The 18483-nt window shown below is 39.9% G+C and overlaps 1 protein-coding gene across 1 annotated transcript in view; it reads left to right on the top strand.

Moving 5' to 3' along the window:
• The first annotated feature begins 4175 nt into the window (after positions 1 to 4175).
• Positions 4176 to 18483, top strand: part of LOC307005991 (uncharacterized protein) — a 34800-nt gene continuing 20492 nt past the window's right edge. The window contains exon 1 of the mRNA XM_079626577.1: positions 4176 to 4434. The gene's annotated coding sequence lies outside the window, so the exon portion shown is untranslated. The remainder of the gene's footprint in view (positions 4435 to 18483) is intronic.

The following is an 18483-nucleotide window of genomic DNA, read 5'->3' as shown; positions in this document are numbered from 1 at the left end:
TGTAACTTTAAGTTACTTCCATTAGGATAATCATGCTTCTAAAATGTTTTCCCCCTCTTTTTATTATTCAACATGTTGGTCTGCGCTGCCTTTATTTGGTTTATTCATGTAAGTGGAGTGGAACTCTGTATAAACCCAACTGGGTTTCGTTCCCCTCCTTGTACTGTATCCTATGTGATATTTGTGCAGAACAAATAAAATAAATTTGGTTTAAGCCAGGTTTCAGTAAGGCAAAGTACATCGATGCTATTATCTGTGACTATTTCATTTACAATAGCTGCTTTAGGTGTGAGTGATCTAATGTTCAGAAGACCTAGCTTTAGAAATTGTTTTTGTTCACTAATAGCGAGATTTTCTGTTTTAATAACAATTTGATTTTTCCTAGATCCTGCAGTAGATTTATTATTTGATCTCACTAAGCGAGGAATAGACACAGTCTCTATGAAAATGTTCTACACTAGATTTGTCACTGTGTTTATGCACTTAACTGTGATTGGCTACAATGCTCAACGCTGAAACAACGTCGTTTCGTTTAGTTTTTGAGGAATATTGTGTCATCCAGTGCCCGGACTCGACTGGACTCGGACATTTTTCCGAGTCTAAAATGTCCGTGTCAAGTCCGAGTACAAATTCATCCGAGTGCGTGACAAGTCCGAGTTCATTCAAAATTGGACCCGAGACCGGAGTCGAGTCTGAGTCCCCCAACTCTATAATTTTACGTAATTTTTTATTTTTGTCTTTTATTTTTTTTACCCTAAGTTCACGAGTTCACACTTACATATAATTTGAGGGGGTAAAGTTTAATGCGTATTTGGCGTGCTGTCCGGGGGGAGGGCTCCGAGCTCGGAGTTTGGCCCGAACCCAGAGTACTCCCCCAAAGGCTAAAGAGCAGAGGACAGCCGCCGGACTAAAGACCCCCCAAATGAGTGCCGAGTTTGGCGGGCTGGAATCTCGAGAAAGGGTCTGGATGTTTGGCCAGGGGGGCCCGTGATGGCGGCTCACTGTGCCTGGACTGACGGGCCCTGCTGGCCTGCAACGGGGAGCGGTTGTGATTTGGAGCGACCGATCGGGAGAGTTTGCGCCTTCTTTCTCCGCTGTGAGACCAATGCTCGCTGGACAGAAAGAGGAACAGGGAAGAGGAAAATGAGAGTTGAAAGATCGATTGAAAGAAGAGAAAAATCAGGGAAAGGCATGTTATAAGAAACATGGAATGTTTTAAAACATCTCCAAGCAGTCGCGTAGGATTGGAGGGTCCTGGGAGAAACTGCTCGGAGGATAGTGTTGAGCGATGCGTCAAGCAGGGGTTTTAAGGGGCGGGTTACGGGAATATTAGTTCTGAATAGCGAGGTACTGGAGTTGGGAATTGATTCCAGCGTCCTGAATTTCTGAAACAGAAAACGGGACAGGGAGTCAGCGATTTGGTTTTCTGACCCAGGGATGCGTTTAGCAATTATGATGAATTAATGAATTAAGAGTGGCATCAGAGCGGGTGAATGGGAACGGCCTTTGTTAATCCACTGTTGCGTCGTTGTCGTGATGTACCCTGAAAAGCGGAAGAATATTCAAATCACACTCGCCGTTTCTCCACTGCAAGCTTTATGTAGAATCTTTTTTGTTAATAATTAACAGTACACATTTATTTTTCAAATGAACCTCATTGACATCTTTCTTAACATACATTCAACTATTTGTACTTTGTACCGTACACATTTAATTACATAAGTACACTTCTTTATCATAGGCTATTTGAAAACCATAACACTATATAAAGTATACACAAAAATTAGGGCTGTAGCGATTAATCGCGATTAATCGAAATCCAAAATAAAAGTTTGTGTTTACATAGTATATGTGTGTGTATTGTGTATAATTATTTTGTATATATAAATACACACACATGCATGTATATATTTGAGAATTATTTGCATTTATATACTGCAAATATATTTTTATATGATTTGTATTATATATAAATAGAACTATTTTATATATAAATAACACATTTTTATTAAATATATACATGCATGTGTGTGTATTTATATATACAAAATAATTATACACAATACACACACATATATTATGTAAACACAAACTTTTATTTTTGGATTTCGATTAATCGCGATTAATCGTTACAGCCCTAACAAAAATACAATAAAGCATTTTACAGTAACTCTTTTAAATGTATCTCTTTTTAGTCATAAATGCATATTAACTATATGACAAATCAGTCATAAGCACATAAATGTACTATTTCAGCTAGTTATTTTAGCTGAAAATGCATCTGAAATTCTCAATTCACTTTTCATACTTTATACATTCACCTTTGTTCAGCAAGTCAACAAATCAGCAGTAAATAAACAGGATTACACCTTAAATACACAAATATCGAACATCCTCGAGCTCATTATATAGGCCGTACACCGTGACCAACGTGCTTAAAGTGGATTCTGAGCTGCACATTTCTGAACCATTTTAACATTTCAAACACACAATCAATACTCGCGTCTGCATACTCTCAAACATATTATAACATCATCAAAGTATTTTGACTAATCATTATACTTCATACCTGAAAAGGGGAAGAATAATCAAATCACAGAAAACTCGGAGTCGCTGTTTCTCCACTGCAAGCTTTATGTGGAATGGAGAAATCCCGCGAGCTCTCCCCCTAGTGTTCACGCAGACCAGAGCAATTGATTGTCCAACTTATCGTGCCAATTAACTGATCACAGATAAACTCAGAATAACTATAAACTACATATTTATATGTTATAGACTATATATTTATATAATTATATATTACAGTGTACACAGACTTATGCATTTTTAAAATACACATGTTCCTTTTCAATCTGTCAGAGTCGCAATGCACTAAAACGCTACTAGCGGCCCATTCTTTCCCCAACAGAGAATACGAACAGATTAAATGGAGGATTGTCAAACGGGCCGATCATGAAGCCTGACTCAACTTCTTTTTTGATCAGTTCGTTTACAAAGTGGTTCTATGAGGGTGGATTGAAGATTATTACATGTGATGTTTTGGGAGAGCGGGCATTCTAAGCCGGGTTTAAATCCGCTTTTTAGACCTGACAGCAGATATTGAGTCAATTCAGCGTCCGGGTGATGAGCTAGCTCGAATTGCATGCGTGAAATATTTACAGGAGACGGCAAATGATTTTTGGATTTTTTTGGATTTTTTTGTTGCCGCCACAGAAGCTACATATTTGCATAAACCAGCAGCGCGCTCTGATGCAATGACCCGCGTTAAAATGACTGCAGGGCTGTCTGCTTTCGTCGAAAGAGGAGTCCTGCTTTGCGCTGGTGGTTGCTGCACGAGACACGTAGCTAGTGGATTTAGCGGTGCTTGTTCCCGCGTGTGGGAGAGAGGAGGGGTTAACAGTGATGCAGTCGAGTTCGCCACTCGCGCAAGTAATATTGTTTGCAACCTAAAAACAGCAGCTGTGGAGATCTGAGTCGAGTGCTGCAGAACGGTCAGTGGGATGAGGTGAGACTGCGGAGTGTGTATACACCTCTCACCATTGATTGCTGAGTGCTCTCCACCTGTGTTAATCATCTGAACGTGCTCCTCCCGAACTTTGTTAATAAAACATCATTTCATGTAAGATATGATTTCAAATTTGGGTTTCACTTTATTTGGATGGTCCCTTTAACACATTCTGTTGTCTATAAGTAGCATTGCTCCTTCATGTCTACTAACTATCATTAGAGTGTTAGTAGAGCATTAGTAGACTGGTAGGGTTAGAATAAGTTGGCATGTAGTTGCAAAGTTACTTATAGTCAGTAGAGTCTGTTGGAGGAGCATCACAATAAAGAGATAGCAGATATTAAGCAGACAGTCTACTACTAATACTCTAATGAGAGTTAGTTGACATGTAGTTGCACAGTTACTTATAGTTAACAGAATGTTCAAAAGGGACCATCAAAATAAAGTGTTACCCAAATTTGTATTTATTTATTTATTGTCTTTTTAAGTAACTTTTTGGTTTAAGTGTGTTGAGCCTTGAATGAATACAATTGCCTTGGTTGTATGTATAATTTTATATTCAATAAAAAAATAATAATAATAAAAAAAAGTATTCCAATATATAAAAAAGCTTTCATTCCATTCCTCCATCCTCATTTCCTTTCCTTGCAGCCTTCCCTGGCGTCCTGCAGGGGGCGCAGCTGAGACGCTGAGAGGGGAGGACACGAGGCTGCACAGATGAGTGAGAGAAGCAGCCCGAGTATACCGTTTATATACTGTCTATGGAGTATACTGTAACTCCGGCACTTCTACAGTGATGGCGACTGGAGAACGCAAACGCTGAATCCCGGACGCATAGAGAGGACATGTCCTGGACAGGGGGCGTGTGGTCACACTAGCGTCTCTGCATTCCTCATCGAGAGTCTTCTGAGGCGAGGAGAGCATTCACGGTATTTCTCATATTCACACACCATCACACACACTTTATACAGTTTGGTGAAGCGATAGGCTCATGTCTGTATTGTTTTCGTCGATCACAGCGATACTTGAGCGTATTTTCTGGCGTCTTCTCCTGAAGTAAACATGTAGTGCAGCAGCAGCGAGCATGAGGAGAACATGTTGAGTTCAGTCAGACCTGAGCGAGTGTGTGTGTGTGTGTGTGTGTGTGTGTGTGTGTTCCTGTGATTGTTTCGTCAAGTCAAAAGTAAAAGTTTAAGATCTGTGAGGGGAATTAATGTGTGAATCGATCTCAAGTGTCACACCGGAGCAGATAACGCTAATGCTTTACAGTGAGTCTATGATGAGCCACGTCACACATTAAAGCAATACTAATATGAATCGCGTTTTACTCTTGGAACAATAGTGCTTTTCTACAAAAAATGTAGTCATTCTACAAAATGGATGCCACATTTTTTGGTTGTTTTAGACTTTATAAACTGGGGGAGGGGGACAGTAAAATTGGAGATTTAATGGAGCACACGCAACTAATGTCTGTTTGGTGAGTAACGAGTGAGTGAAGAAAACAGGGTTAAGCTAACAGAAAAGACATGATTAGCCTATATTATAATCCTTGATTTCACACATCCTCACATTCAAATGGAGGATCGATGTGTGATCCCCCCCATAAAGAGTGTAGAGGCATGCCAGCTCTTCCCTGCTTTTGTTCTTGGCGCTCCAATGATGTCACTTCCGCTTTGTGATGTCATTTAAAGCTACAGTACACTATTTATAGATAAAACTAGTTAGTGTGACGGGGTGGCAAGTCAAACTGAGGGACGCACACAAATAACTAAATATGTCTAAATTAGTTGCTTGCATTAAAAAAATGAGCATACAAAGCCTTGTTAATGAACATAAAGGTCCATGTTTAATAAAATGTACACAAACATGAATTAAATGCTTAGTGAAATTAGAAAATATTTAAGAGATCGTTAATTTAGTTCTATATACATGTTCCCATATAGGCTATCCTACATGTATTTTGTTATAATGTCAAGTAATAATCTCAGGGGTTTTACACGATTATTTTTGTGTTGGTGGTGGTATCCTAAAATAAATTGTCACGTGTTTATCAGCTTTCCCTATCCGATGTTTTTTTTTGCCTCGTTCTAAAAAAGAATTCCGTAAACACGGCGGCGTCTCAAGAAATATCTGCGTACACACGAAACCACTGAAACCGACTCAAAACGATGTAGTATACATCCCAGATCAGTATGTGGCGCTGTACATATCTATTCTGCCATAGATATACAATAAAAACGGAGAAGAAGATTTTGAGCATGCGCATAAACCTTGCGCGCTGTATACAATAATATTCACAGTAGCTTCTTTTCTTTTTTACCAAGAACTTTATTAAACAATATGAACAACCATAAATGGCCTGGTACAAAATAGGGATGAGTCACGATATTCAATTAGTTAGCGGACTCATAAAGCTGGCCACAAAGATATAGCGAGGAGACATTTTAATTGTTTAAAAGTAGACATTTCAAGCATTCTATATAGAAATATTTCTGAGTTTCGGTTCATTTATTCAAAACGCCGGATCCGTCTGGACGAAACGCCAATACGACACAAAATTAGTACGTATACGTCTCCGTGTGGACAGGGCCTTAGAGGACAACTACTTGAGTCGCCCCCTGTCGTTTCAAAGAATAGTACAACGGCGTGCGCGTCAAGTATAAACGAATAAAAGGCAAGAAACTGCGGAGTGATTACCGTAAGGTGGAAGACCACAACAGCCGGAGTGGTCATATCTCTCCACTTCCAATTGTTCCTGTGAACGCCACATCTACGGACACAGACCGGCGAGTCTGGGAAGAGGAGGAGCCGTCGATACGAGTCCATGATGGAGCCTGCCGGTAAGTTCTCATAACTTAACTTTGTTGTTAAATGAAGTATACAATGATCACGGGAAAGCTTACTTTCAATGCACAACTTTTGAGCAAGCCTGTTGTTTGTTTGTTGGTTGTTTGCCAGCCAGTGTGGTATCAACAAATAATATGCAAGCTAGCAAAACGCTAGTTTATTAGCCAGTGGTGAACGGACATAGACCGGAGTACGTGTCCAGTAACGTTACTTGTACATATAATGTTATCCTAAAAAATCTAACTATTTACTATGACTACTAAACATATTCTACTAAATAGATATTAAAGAGAGATGGGTCTAATGATAGAGCTTGAGGTAAGAGCTCAGTCTGAAAATGATCATGAAATATCAGAGAAAGATGTGAACATATGGCCACCTTCAATGTGCTTAAACAGTACAGCGGTGTTGTGAGGCAAAAAGTACAATATTATGCTCTGGATGTAGTGCAGTAAAAGTTTCTCTGATAAAATTATAGATCCTTTTAAAGATGTACTTATGTGACTGTTACATTAACAAATTAAAAAAGCTTTGTTACTGTCCACTGCTGTTATTGGCTACCCACTCAGTCCCACTACGTAGTATTTTCTGTATTCGTTATCTCAAACCGTATTGTTGCAGTTTGTGTAATTAACGTGACTTGTGTAACTTTTCAGTTGAGGATGCTAGCTGTCAGGAGGACATAGAGGGACTTGATGGGATGTCCAGCCTTGAAAGCTGAAGTTCGCCTGCCAGGACACCGACACCGACACCAGAATCTGCTCCATCAACTTCGAGTGAACCTCGGCGTATAACCATCGGTAAGACATGACACCAGAGTGAAAAGTTACACACTGACTGAACATGTATATTATTAACATTATTATTATTACAGTTTTATATATACAGATATATATATACCTGTCTGGGTGCTTTTGCACACAGCACTTTACACCCGTTTACTTTTTGTTTGCACTTGTTTACACATTTTCTTCTGTTGTTGTACAGCACATTGTACAGAAGCATTTGTTTGATTTTTCAAATTAAAGTAACTTACTTTTTCATGACCCCATGTGTCTTGTCATGTGTTCAATGGCCGTCTCACACGATTCCTCCGATGTCCTTTTATTAACGTTCCTGTCATCAGGTGTCAACGGCACCCTTTGTTTGCCACCTTGATAATGGTAATTTGGGAGATTATGCTTGCCTTAAATACAAAATAGTTGGTAATGTGTTACTTTACAATAGTTAATCTTTTAATATTTTACTCTGTACACAAATATGAGTTTTAAAGTAACCTATTGCAAACAAAATCTTAATTTTTTACATGGGTATTGCAGAGAGTGAAGTCCTCTCTTTTACAAAATATGAAGAGACAGAGTGAAAGTAAAATCGATTTATTCGTGTCCATAATATAAATCAAAACAGGTAAACAAAACATAACCTAGCATTTACACAGGTGTGCCTTTGCTAACTGTACAACAGATTCAACTGTTCAAATACCGCATCAGACCCTGACGTACATGCCTGCCCTCCTCCTCTGCACCCTGTGCCAGTGGCACCACAGGCTCTGCAGCAACAGGTGTGTCCCATTCCTGCTGGTAATCCTCTCCATTCCTGTCACAAACATTGTGCAGAGCACCACAAGTCAACACCATGGATTTCACCAGTTCAATGTCGCTGTCATTCCTCTTCATAAGGCACCGCCACCTCCCTTTGAGTCTCCCAAAAGCATTTTCTACCACAACCCGAGCCCTGCACACTTTCTTGTTGTAGATTAGTTGTTCTGCTGTCAGCCGGCCATTGTCAGGGAATGGTTTTAGTAGCCAATTCTGCAAAGGATAGGCAGAGTCTCCTAGCAAATAATAGCCAGCGTTCACCCCACTGATGTTCCTGGTGCAAGCTGGGTAAAGGCTTCCACGCTCGACTAACTCCCACAATGTGGACAGTCTCAGAACCCGAGCATCATGCAAACTTCCAGCCAACATTGCTCTAACTGTTGCTCTGGTCTTCGTCAACAACACGCGCTTGCACCCCCTGCTGGTGAGATCGATTAACTGCAGATGGAGAGTATGCTCGGTAATCTACTGCTTTTCCTGCAGTTCCTGGATGTCAATGTTGAATTTACTGTCGAATTTGAACCACTGAATTTGTGGAAGCGAATTTGTAAAGCGAAATAAAGTGGACCGAAAATTGCCTGTTGAATATTATAGGTTGTATTTTTAAACGGTTTGAATATTTTGGAAGTGAAATATGAAAGGTGAAAATGGATTATTGAATTTTTATGAATAAAAATGTGTTTGAAATGTGATTGAATTGAAATACTCACAGCTTAAATATACAACCATGTTGAATTTCAGCCCATAAAAATGCAAGCCCTAAAAATACAATGCATTAAAATGCAAGCATGGTTAATGCAATACATATTTTTTTCAAGTAGTGCAATTCAACAGGCTTTTTTATTTCAAAAACATTTGTCATTATTTTACTTCCATAGATATGGCCCAAAAAAATTATCACGATAATTTTTTTTATATCAGTCGATATCGATAATTTCACGATAAATGTCACATCTTTATTTCTTTCAAGTTTAAAGGCAGATTTTTGCTCATAAGTGAAAGTTAGGAGCAAAAAAAAACAGAGCGTTAATTGTGGTTTTAAACTACTCTTTATTGTCAGAACATAACGTTATCATGACAAACACTTGCCAAACAGGGGAACATTAACAAATCTGAGGTAGAACATTCAAACATTTGTCATTTTTCCTTAACAAAATAAATATCTTAATAGAAAAAATAATTTCTTAGTTTCTGCATGTGGTAATTTTTATTTGGTAAAATGTAATATTCTGCCTGTTCGAGTTTTATTAAAATTAACAATTGGTCATCCAGCATCATGCATTTAAATCATGATAACCACAGATAAAACCGGGCATAGCCTACAGCACCGCACTATCATGGCAAAATGTAACTTTATGGATGCATTATTAAATACTGTAATTATATTCCATTAGTCCTTTAATACACTGTCTACATTGATAATATAATATAATTCAATATGTATATCCCACATGGTGCAGTTAATATTACTAGGCTAACGTTACAGTAAATCCGTGGTAAATGATGGGAATGTGTCGACGGAAAAGCTTCTGACTGTATCGTTGCGCAGTGTTTCTCCTGTTCGTCAGCGCGGTTTATCTGCCTTTACACTGGTGTAAATCACTGAGACATTTGTGTTCTTCGCTGAATTCAAGCACTTCTCACTGGATCTCGTGAACGACAACGATCAGAGTAAACGCGTCTGCTCTAGAGAGCTCGCGCTGCCGTTTGGACTTTGAGCCGAGCGGATAAACGGTCCGTGTGGCGCGCGGTTCAAATGAGATTCGTTCCGCTTTTGGCGCATAAACATTATCGATCATTTATCGAGCTCTTGATATAGTTTTATCGAGAACAATTATATCGCGATAATTATCGTTTTATCGCCCAGCCCTAACCACAACTAATATTGTGCTTGTAATAATATAGGTATCATTCAGATTCATGTGAGAGATTGATGATCTTAGGATGTAACCTTCACAGTGCTTGTTGTTAGTGTAGTTTAATGTTACAGTTATATGATTTTAACTGATATAGGCCTGGTTTCACAGGCAGGGCTTATTGTACTTATTTATTCTTACTGTAGGGTTATTTGATTTATGAGAATATTTATTAGTTAGCGCGTGACAGTAGGCTACATGAGACGAAATACATTGTAATACACGACATTACAAAGTTAACTTAGGGTGTACTCACACTAGCCAGTTTGAACCGTGCCCGAGTGCGTTTGACCACCAAAGCGCGGTTCGTTTGACTAGTGTGAGTGCTCCGAACCGTGCCCGGGCGCGGCTCGATTAGCCGGCCCTGGCCCGCTTGGAAGAGGTGGGCCAGAGCACGGTTCAGTTGGACTCGGGCACGGTTCGCATGCAGTGTGAGCGCTAACCGTGCTGGAGCACGGAACAGGACGCGTGTACGGGAACTGTAGTTCGTAATCAAAGCTGCAAAGTCCGTGCTGCACTTCAGCTGGTACCTTGCAAACCTCCTCATATGAGCAACGCGATTACGTGAAAATTTTCGCGCCACTAAGGTGACACATCTGTTTAACAACAGGCTGTGAGAGGGCTGTGGACCAAACGACACAAAATTATCCACAAAGAAAACAGAGCGATGGACTCCATTGTGTTCAGAGAGCGCCGCTCTGTTTATCCATAGACAGTATATAAACGTGTTTATCCCGAAACCGTCTCATCATAATGACGTAAGCGTGCTCCGGCACGAATGCTAAAACCCTATGTGAGTGCAGGCCAGAGGGGGAGTGGGGAGGGGGGACAATCGTACTCGGGCCCGGTTCATGGCAACCGTGCCTAGTGTGAGTACACCCTTAGCTCAAGCTTACCCTTCTGCGCCGTCGTTTTTTTTGTCTTGCTTTGTCTTGAATCGTGCGGTTGTCTGTCTCGTCCCAGCTCCTTAAAAATTCCCGAATTTGCCTGTATTTTTCGGCTGTGTTTTTCCTTGCAGCCTGCATCCTTTGTTCAAACAAAGCTTGTCTCCTCCTTGTGACAAACAGCCACATGCCGAGAAGCAAGAACAAGATCTTCTGTATGTCCTCCATTGTTGTTTGCGGTTCTAGCTTATATTTGCAAATGGAAATTATCGCGGCCGGAAAAAGTATCGAGCTCTTTTTTTATTGCGCGATTAATTTATTTATTGACTATCGCGACAGGCCTACACCCAGATTCCTAACCGACGACGAAGACTTAACAGAGCAGGCATCAAGTGTTAGACAGTACTCTAGGTTATTACCTGTGGAAGTTTTTTGTCCAATAATTAATATCTCAGTTTTATATCAGCTATGCATTCTGTTAATTTTGTGAATTGGTAGGTTTCGTTAGGTTTTGAAGAAATATACAGCTGAGTGTCGTCGGCATAACAGTGAAAGCTAATTCCATGTTTCCTAATGATATCTCCTAATGGTAGCATGTACAGTGATGGTAGCATGGCGTGAACTGCAGCGGTCCTAGTACTGAGCCTTGTGGTACGCCATACTGAATTTGTGATTGATAAGACATCTCTTCATTTACTGCTACAAACTGATAACGGTCAGATAAGTATGATTTAAACCATGCTAGTGCAATTCCACTAATGCCAACATAATGTTCGAGTCTATTTAAAAGGATGTTGTGGTCAATGGTGTCAAATGCAGCACTAAGATCCAGTAATACTAATAGAGAGATACAACCACGATCGGATGATAAGAGTAAATCATTTGTGACTCTAACGAGAGCTGTCTCGGTGCTATGGTGCGGTCTAAATCCGGACTGAAAATCCTCGCAGATATAATTTCTTTCAAGAAAGGAACACAGTTGTGAAGATACTGCGGTAGATTCGAGATCGGCCTGTAATTGACTAATTCTGTATGATCAAGTTGCGTTTTTTTCAACAAGCGGTTTAATCATAGCTAGCTTAAAGGAGAACTCCGGTCAATTTTAACATTGAGCTCAATTTTTAGTAAATTTGGAGTGCTGTCAATACAGAGAACAACGCTTTTTGAATTAACATAATTTTTATTAATATCTTTCACATCAACTGCAGTCAGATTCACTCGTGTTCACTCTGAAGGAATCACTCAACATGGCTGTGCACTTGTATGACACATCAAGGATGTTAAGAGGATAAAAGCAGGTTTAAAACTTGCCCCATTCAAGTCAACAGGGTGCAAATTTTAAAAATATAGTGTTGATAGTCTGAGGCTCATCAATATTAACAGATCTGCTGAAAACACTCTTTATTTCATGACAATAGTTCCTGTTTTCTCCTCATTTATTATCCTGATGTCTTCAGACCTCCTGTAAATTGTCACTTAAAGGGTTAGTTCACCCAAAAATGAAAATTCAGTCAGTAATTACTCACCCTCATGTTGTTCCAACCATGTAAGTCTTTCATTCATCTTCGGATCACAAATTAAGATATTTTTGATGAAATCTGAAGGCAGTCTCACTCCTCCATAGGCTTTCAGAGGGATCCAAACTCGCCGGCCCAGAATAGTTATTAAAACATCGTTACAATAGTCCAAGTGACTACAGTGGCTCTGCATTAAGTTTATCATGCGACGACAATACTTTATGTGCGGAAAAACAACAAAAATAACGACTTTATTCCACTATTCATTTCCTTCTCTCTGGGCCTCGAGTAAGTTCACGTAGTGTTTTTGCGCAGCGCGTCTGTGTTGCACGTCACCACGTAGACTCACTATTGGCCGACGCTGGTCATGTGTGTGAAGCGTGGTGACGCGCAACTGTCACAAATGACAGCTCTGAACCGAGACACCGCTTTAGTTTGAGGTAGTGCTAACAATAATAAAGAAAGATGATGACTGTTACCACTGAAATGTAGATGTATTTCCATATTTAAGCGCTGTATCACACAAGTTGCAACTTACATCTGTGTCATTCTTGTTGGTGAAATGGTCCCACACACTACTTTTCTCTGCACGCTTCCTCCTGTCGTCTGCGCTGGCTCTAACCTCGAGTGTGTTAGACTGTAGCCTTTACTTTTCGCAAACCTTGTGAGCGCGCGAACCCAAACGCTGTGACTTCGCGCCAAATGTTTTTATTTGTTTATTAAGTACAAACAGGCGAGTTATGAAAAATTGAGTGAGAGGGATTTGTTCACTTCACACAAAAAGATATTGGAATGAGATGCTAACTGTAGTAGCGTTTAGTCCACTGTCTATAATAGACTAATTTAGAGATCTCTTTTTTTTAACCGACTACCGACAACTTTGATCGGTTAACGTTGATACGGTCAACCATCGGTCAAACGGTCATCGGTTAACATCCCTAGTGTCAGCAGACTGAGGGCATTTTTTTGGCTACTATATCCGTTTCCGTGTTTATGATTTTAACTGTTTTTCTTACCATTATTTATACTTGGAAGAATTTTAATTATTTTATATATTTCTAGATACCTGTCTGTTAAAGCTGCAGTCCGTCGTTTTTCCTCTTTGTCGCCATCTCTGTTCGAAATCTGCAATTGCAGTTATTCGCGGAATTATTAACTCTGCGTGGGTAGTAAATCGGCATGACAGTGCGGATGAACACAATGTATTGAGGAGAACTTGTCGCTGCCGCGTCGCTGTGGATACTGTACTACTGTCATCAGCAATCTCAGAGTATACTTTTTGAAAGTGTATAACCAACATTATAATTTTCATCGGTAAGTCATCTGAACAGTAAGTAACATTCACTTTTGTTCTGACCAAATTCGGGGTGTGGGGGGAAGCATTGCAGTAGCTATATCATGCTGATTAAATCTAACGATTGCTTATCACGTCAAAACGTGAAAAATATATTTTGTTCTCAAATTATTAATGTTAACTAAGTTACATCATTATTGCGTGACTACATTTAATGTGTATTAGGGCTACCTGTAGAGCAGTTTTCATTTCTGTGCAGTATAAATTCTAATTGTCATACCAACAAATTAATGTTCCTTATAACGGTTTCTCTTTGAAATAAAAAACACACACGTATGTGTAATCAAATGCTTATTTAAAACTGTAATATAATCAAATTTTATTCACATACATTTTGAACCCCTTCAAAACACAGAGTTCACGCCACCTTTCAAAAGCCCTGCCGATGATTATCCTGGTTTTAGCATGGGCTCGGTTGCAGTCTCTTTTTTTCTGTAGCCACTCTGAAGTCCGAAGTCTTTTGGGTTTTACAACTGGTGAATCTCCAGTTGTCCATGGTGATTGTCGCTTTAAACTTTCGGGATCCGCCATACCAAGTGCTAAGCTAAATCTCCACCATCATCCACACACGCTATATAGTGTTAATTTCGTCAGACGAGACGAGACTAAATATGTTCGTCAACGACCTTTTTTTCCATGACTATGACGAGACTGCACTACTGTTCAAAAACGCTGACTAAGACTAAATTAACATGCATTATTGTTGACGAAAAAAGACGAGACGAAAATGTTTTGCATAAAATAAAAACTAAGATAAAATCTCTTCATTTTCGTCTACAATCGTCTCTGCTTTTTCATCAGCTGTACGCCTTTAAAATATTCCGAATGAGTTCGCGCTGTTGCTCAAGTAACATTACGAAGCTATGGTGTTTGTTTTGGCACATACATTATGCTTCCACTAAAGAAAATAATGCACTCCGTCTCTACGATTAGAATCCTGTGTGTGGCAACGATCCATGGCAACGCTCTGTTTTTCATGGCAACGGTGTGTTATACTTAGAAGCGCATTTCTACATTAGAATTCGACCAAGGAATTAAAAAAAATGTTTTTTGAACATATAACGTTACGCACAGATTGTTACATAAAATGGTGTGTGTGTGCGTAGAAAGAATTCGTCCACACGCCGCTCAAAAAAACAACAACATCTTGAGCGCAAGTCCACCGTCTAACGTTAGCACTAGGCAGGCTTTTTGTGTTAAATTATATTTCCTGTCGCTGCGCAGGCTTTTTTTATTGTACATGACAGACTAATAACCCTTTTCTTTAAAGGCTTAGGTTATGTCCCGTTGACCGGTCCGTTGCATTACGATTAAAAGCAGTATCAATAAAGTAAAAAATGTGATGTGCAGTCAAGTTCGAGTGTATGCGCTGTTCAAACGAGTGTTCACGATACACTTTGTTGTGATTCGCGGAGTTTTGACAAGTTTTATAGTCTTGATATTGTTTCTTATTCAAAAGTGGTGACTGAAAAAACTCAGCACCCCCTGAAACCTCTTCCCGCGCCTTGGAGTATGTTGGGCCCCAGCTTTTGAATTGTGATGGTTAAAATAAAATACAGAACAGTTTCATCATTTGTAAATGTGTCTCCTAAATCAGAAATTGAAAACCAGACATGTTTAACAGTTGCATTCAACAAAAATCATTCAACAAGTGTATTTTGTCAGGTAATTATGACATTTTACCAATATTTGAGATATGTGAAACACTTTTTTACTGAAATGTTAATCAGAAATAATCTCAGTAATAATGTGTCTCAGTAAAAATGAAGACAATTTTTTTTACTAAAACTAGACTAAAATGAAAAGACTTTTAGTCGACTAAAACTTGACTAAGATACCTTAAGTTCTCTTTTGACTAAAACTAGACTAAAATTATGAGACTTTTAGTCGACTAAAACTAGACTAACAAAAAAAGATATGTGAATGACTAAATATGACTAAAACTAACAAGGACATTTGGCACAAGACTAAGACTAAATTAAAAATAGGTGACAAAATTAACACTAACGCTATATAGCCGACTAGCCGGGACTCATTCTCTATGTGTACAGAAGTGATGTAATGACGCAAAGACATGCTCGAAATTCCCGCGGAAATCCACCAGTACCACTGGAATTAAAATCATTATTACAAGCTTACCGTTTTGAATCGAGGTAAGTGTAGGATATCAGATGTTAAATACCCAAAGTTCGTCAGAGTTGTAGAAACTTGATGGCGTGTCTGATTAAAACACGGGACAAATACCAGTCCTTTGCTCTCTTTTATTTTCAGTTCAAGATGATTAAGTCTTGGGTAATTCACATGGCATAAAGTTCAAGGATTGCAGATTCACACGTTGTAAATAGACAGATGCCAACAGATGGACAGGATGGATTGGATGTACAAGATGGTTTTAAGTCACTACAAACGATACAATAAAGGAAATCAAACTCATATAATTCATCAAACATAACATGTATATACTCAAACCAAACAATTGAAATAAATAAATTCAAACAATACAATTGGCAAAACAAACTTACTTAACGCATCTTAAGGAAAGGACTCAAAGGACATGGTTGGGTCTCCAAACACCCACACCTCACCAATGCAAAAGAAACAAGGGAAGGAAGTGAGGCCTACTTATAGACCTTAACCAGGGGGTGTATGGGTAATGTAGTGTACTCAATTTAGTAGTGTAGTCTACTTGGGATTGTGGGATATGTAGTACATATGTATATGGGGAAATAAAGAAAGAAATAAAATTAAAGAAAAGGGCCAAATTCACAACAGCCGCCCCCAAATACAGTGATGTATTTGCTATTACTCATCTATTTCAGGTAATGGAATCAACTTAGCAACTGGACGTACATACGTTTTTCCATTAATAACGATCTCAGCTACTCTGACACGCCCATCCTGACTAGGTAGGAGACGTACTACCCTGCCAATGGGCCATGATGCTCTTGGAAGTTGAGAATCAACTACTAACACGACAGCAGAGTCATTTAGATTAGGCTGTTCTTGATTCCATTTTTGACGGAGCTGCTGACCTGGTAAATAATATCGGATAAAGGAGGTCCAAAACTGGTCAACGAGGACCTGGCTGTGGCGCCAAGATCTGCGGCCAAGGAGCTTAGTGTTGGCATAAATCACCTGAGGTAGAGAAGAATCTCGCCGCCCCATGAGGAGAAGATTTGGAGTGATGGGGTCAAGGTCTAAAATGTTTGAAGAGGCGTAACCAAGTGGCTTCGAGTTTAACACTCCTTCAACTTCTGTCAAAACGGTCCGTAGGACTTCCTCTGATACGGTTTGACTGCCAAGTACCACCCGCAAAGCTGTTTTAACTGAACGGACCTCTCTTTCCCATGACCCCCCAAAATGAGGGGCTTGTGGTGGATTAAACTTGAATTTAATCTGCTGATTTTCCAACTTGACTTGTAACTCAGTGGTAAGGTTCTGGAAAGCTTCTTTTAATTCTCTTGCAGCTCCACGGAAATTACTTCCTTGATCACAAATAATCTCATATGGCTTACCTCTCCTGGATATAAAGCGGCGTAGGGCCATTAGAAAGCTGTCCACATCTAAACTGCTCAACAAATCAAGATGCAGACATCGAGTTGTCTGGCACTTAAACAGAATGCCCCATCTCTTCTCCGTTCTACGGCCAATACTGACATGGAAGGGACCAAAACAGTCCATTCCTGTGAACCAAAAGGGAGGTTTAAACAACCGGAGCTTGGAGAGTGGAAGATCAGACATTTGAGGGATAGATGGTTTAGCTCTCCACTTCCTACATTGTAAACAAGACCACTGATGTTTTTTTACGGCTTGTCTCCCTCCAATTATCCAGTAATTGCGCCGAAGTTCTGAGAAAACTCTCTCTGGACCAGGGTGGAAAAGTTTCTCGTCGCAGTCCTTGATAATTAAATGGGATAATGGATGTTTGGGGTCGAGGACGATTGGGTGAACCATTCCAGGTTCCATATCCTCGACACGTCTGAGCTTACCACCCACTACAATAAGTCCTGTTTCTTCATTGAATTCAGGAGAAAGTGTAAGGAGGCAACTCTGAGGTTCAATGGGCTTTCCTTCCTTTAAACACTGGTACTCAGAGGGAAAACTTTGTTGCTGGGACTGTCTCAAAAGAAGGTTTTGAACTGAAGAGGCGTCACAGGGGTCCTCCCTATGCCGTCGCAGTAACTCATTTGTTGCAAACTGTAGCTCTGACCATGATTTGAAACAGGAAGGATCTGGGAGTACAAAATCATCCAATTGTGTTAAGCCACAAAAGAGTGGTTTGCGGAGCTCAGGATCTGGACACTAGATTTTTGGGCCATTCATGTGGAGGAAATTTCAGAAACATTGGACCTTGCTCAGGATCTGGACTAGCAGGCTTCACTGGAGGCTTCGGGAATTCGGCTGCAGGCTTCACTGGAGGTTTTGGAAGTTCGGCTGCAGGCTTCGGGAATTCGGCTACAGGCTTCACTGGAGGCTTTGGGAATTCGGCTGCAGGCTTCACTGGAGGCTTCGGGGGTTGGGCTGCAGGTTTCACCGGAGGTGTCGGAGGTTCAGCTGCAGGTAAGGAAGGGCCCAGTTGTAGACCAGGAAGAAGTTGACTGTTAAGTGACACACCTTTATATTGATAGGAGCAATTGAAGACTATTCTTTTTTTCCCGTTATGCTCCACCATATGATGAGGAATATACCATGATTCATTAGATGAGTCATGAGAAAGTTCCACTTTGGAAACATAACCGGACTCCTCCAGCTTAGCAATTTCTTGGTCATACACAGCAGCATTTTTAGGATCTCTTTGGAGGCGTCGCTCAATACATCTGAGGGAAGACATAACTGCATTTGGTGAGGCTCGTAACCTCATG

The sequence above is a fragment of the Phoxinus phoxinus genome (assembly GCF_949152265.1).
Source record: "Phoxinus phoxinus genome assembly, chromosome: 1".
Taxonomy (NCBI): domain Eukaryota; kingdom Metazoa; phylum Chordata; class Actinopteri; order Cypriniformes; family Leuciscidae; genus Phoxinus; species Phoxinus phoxinus.
The sequence above is the reverse complement of the archived record's forward strand: the minus strand, read 5'-3'. Positions and strand labels throughout refer to the sequence as shown.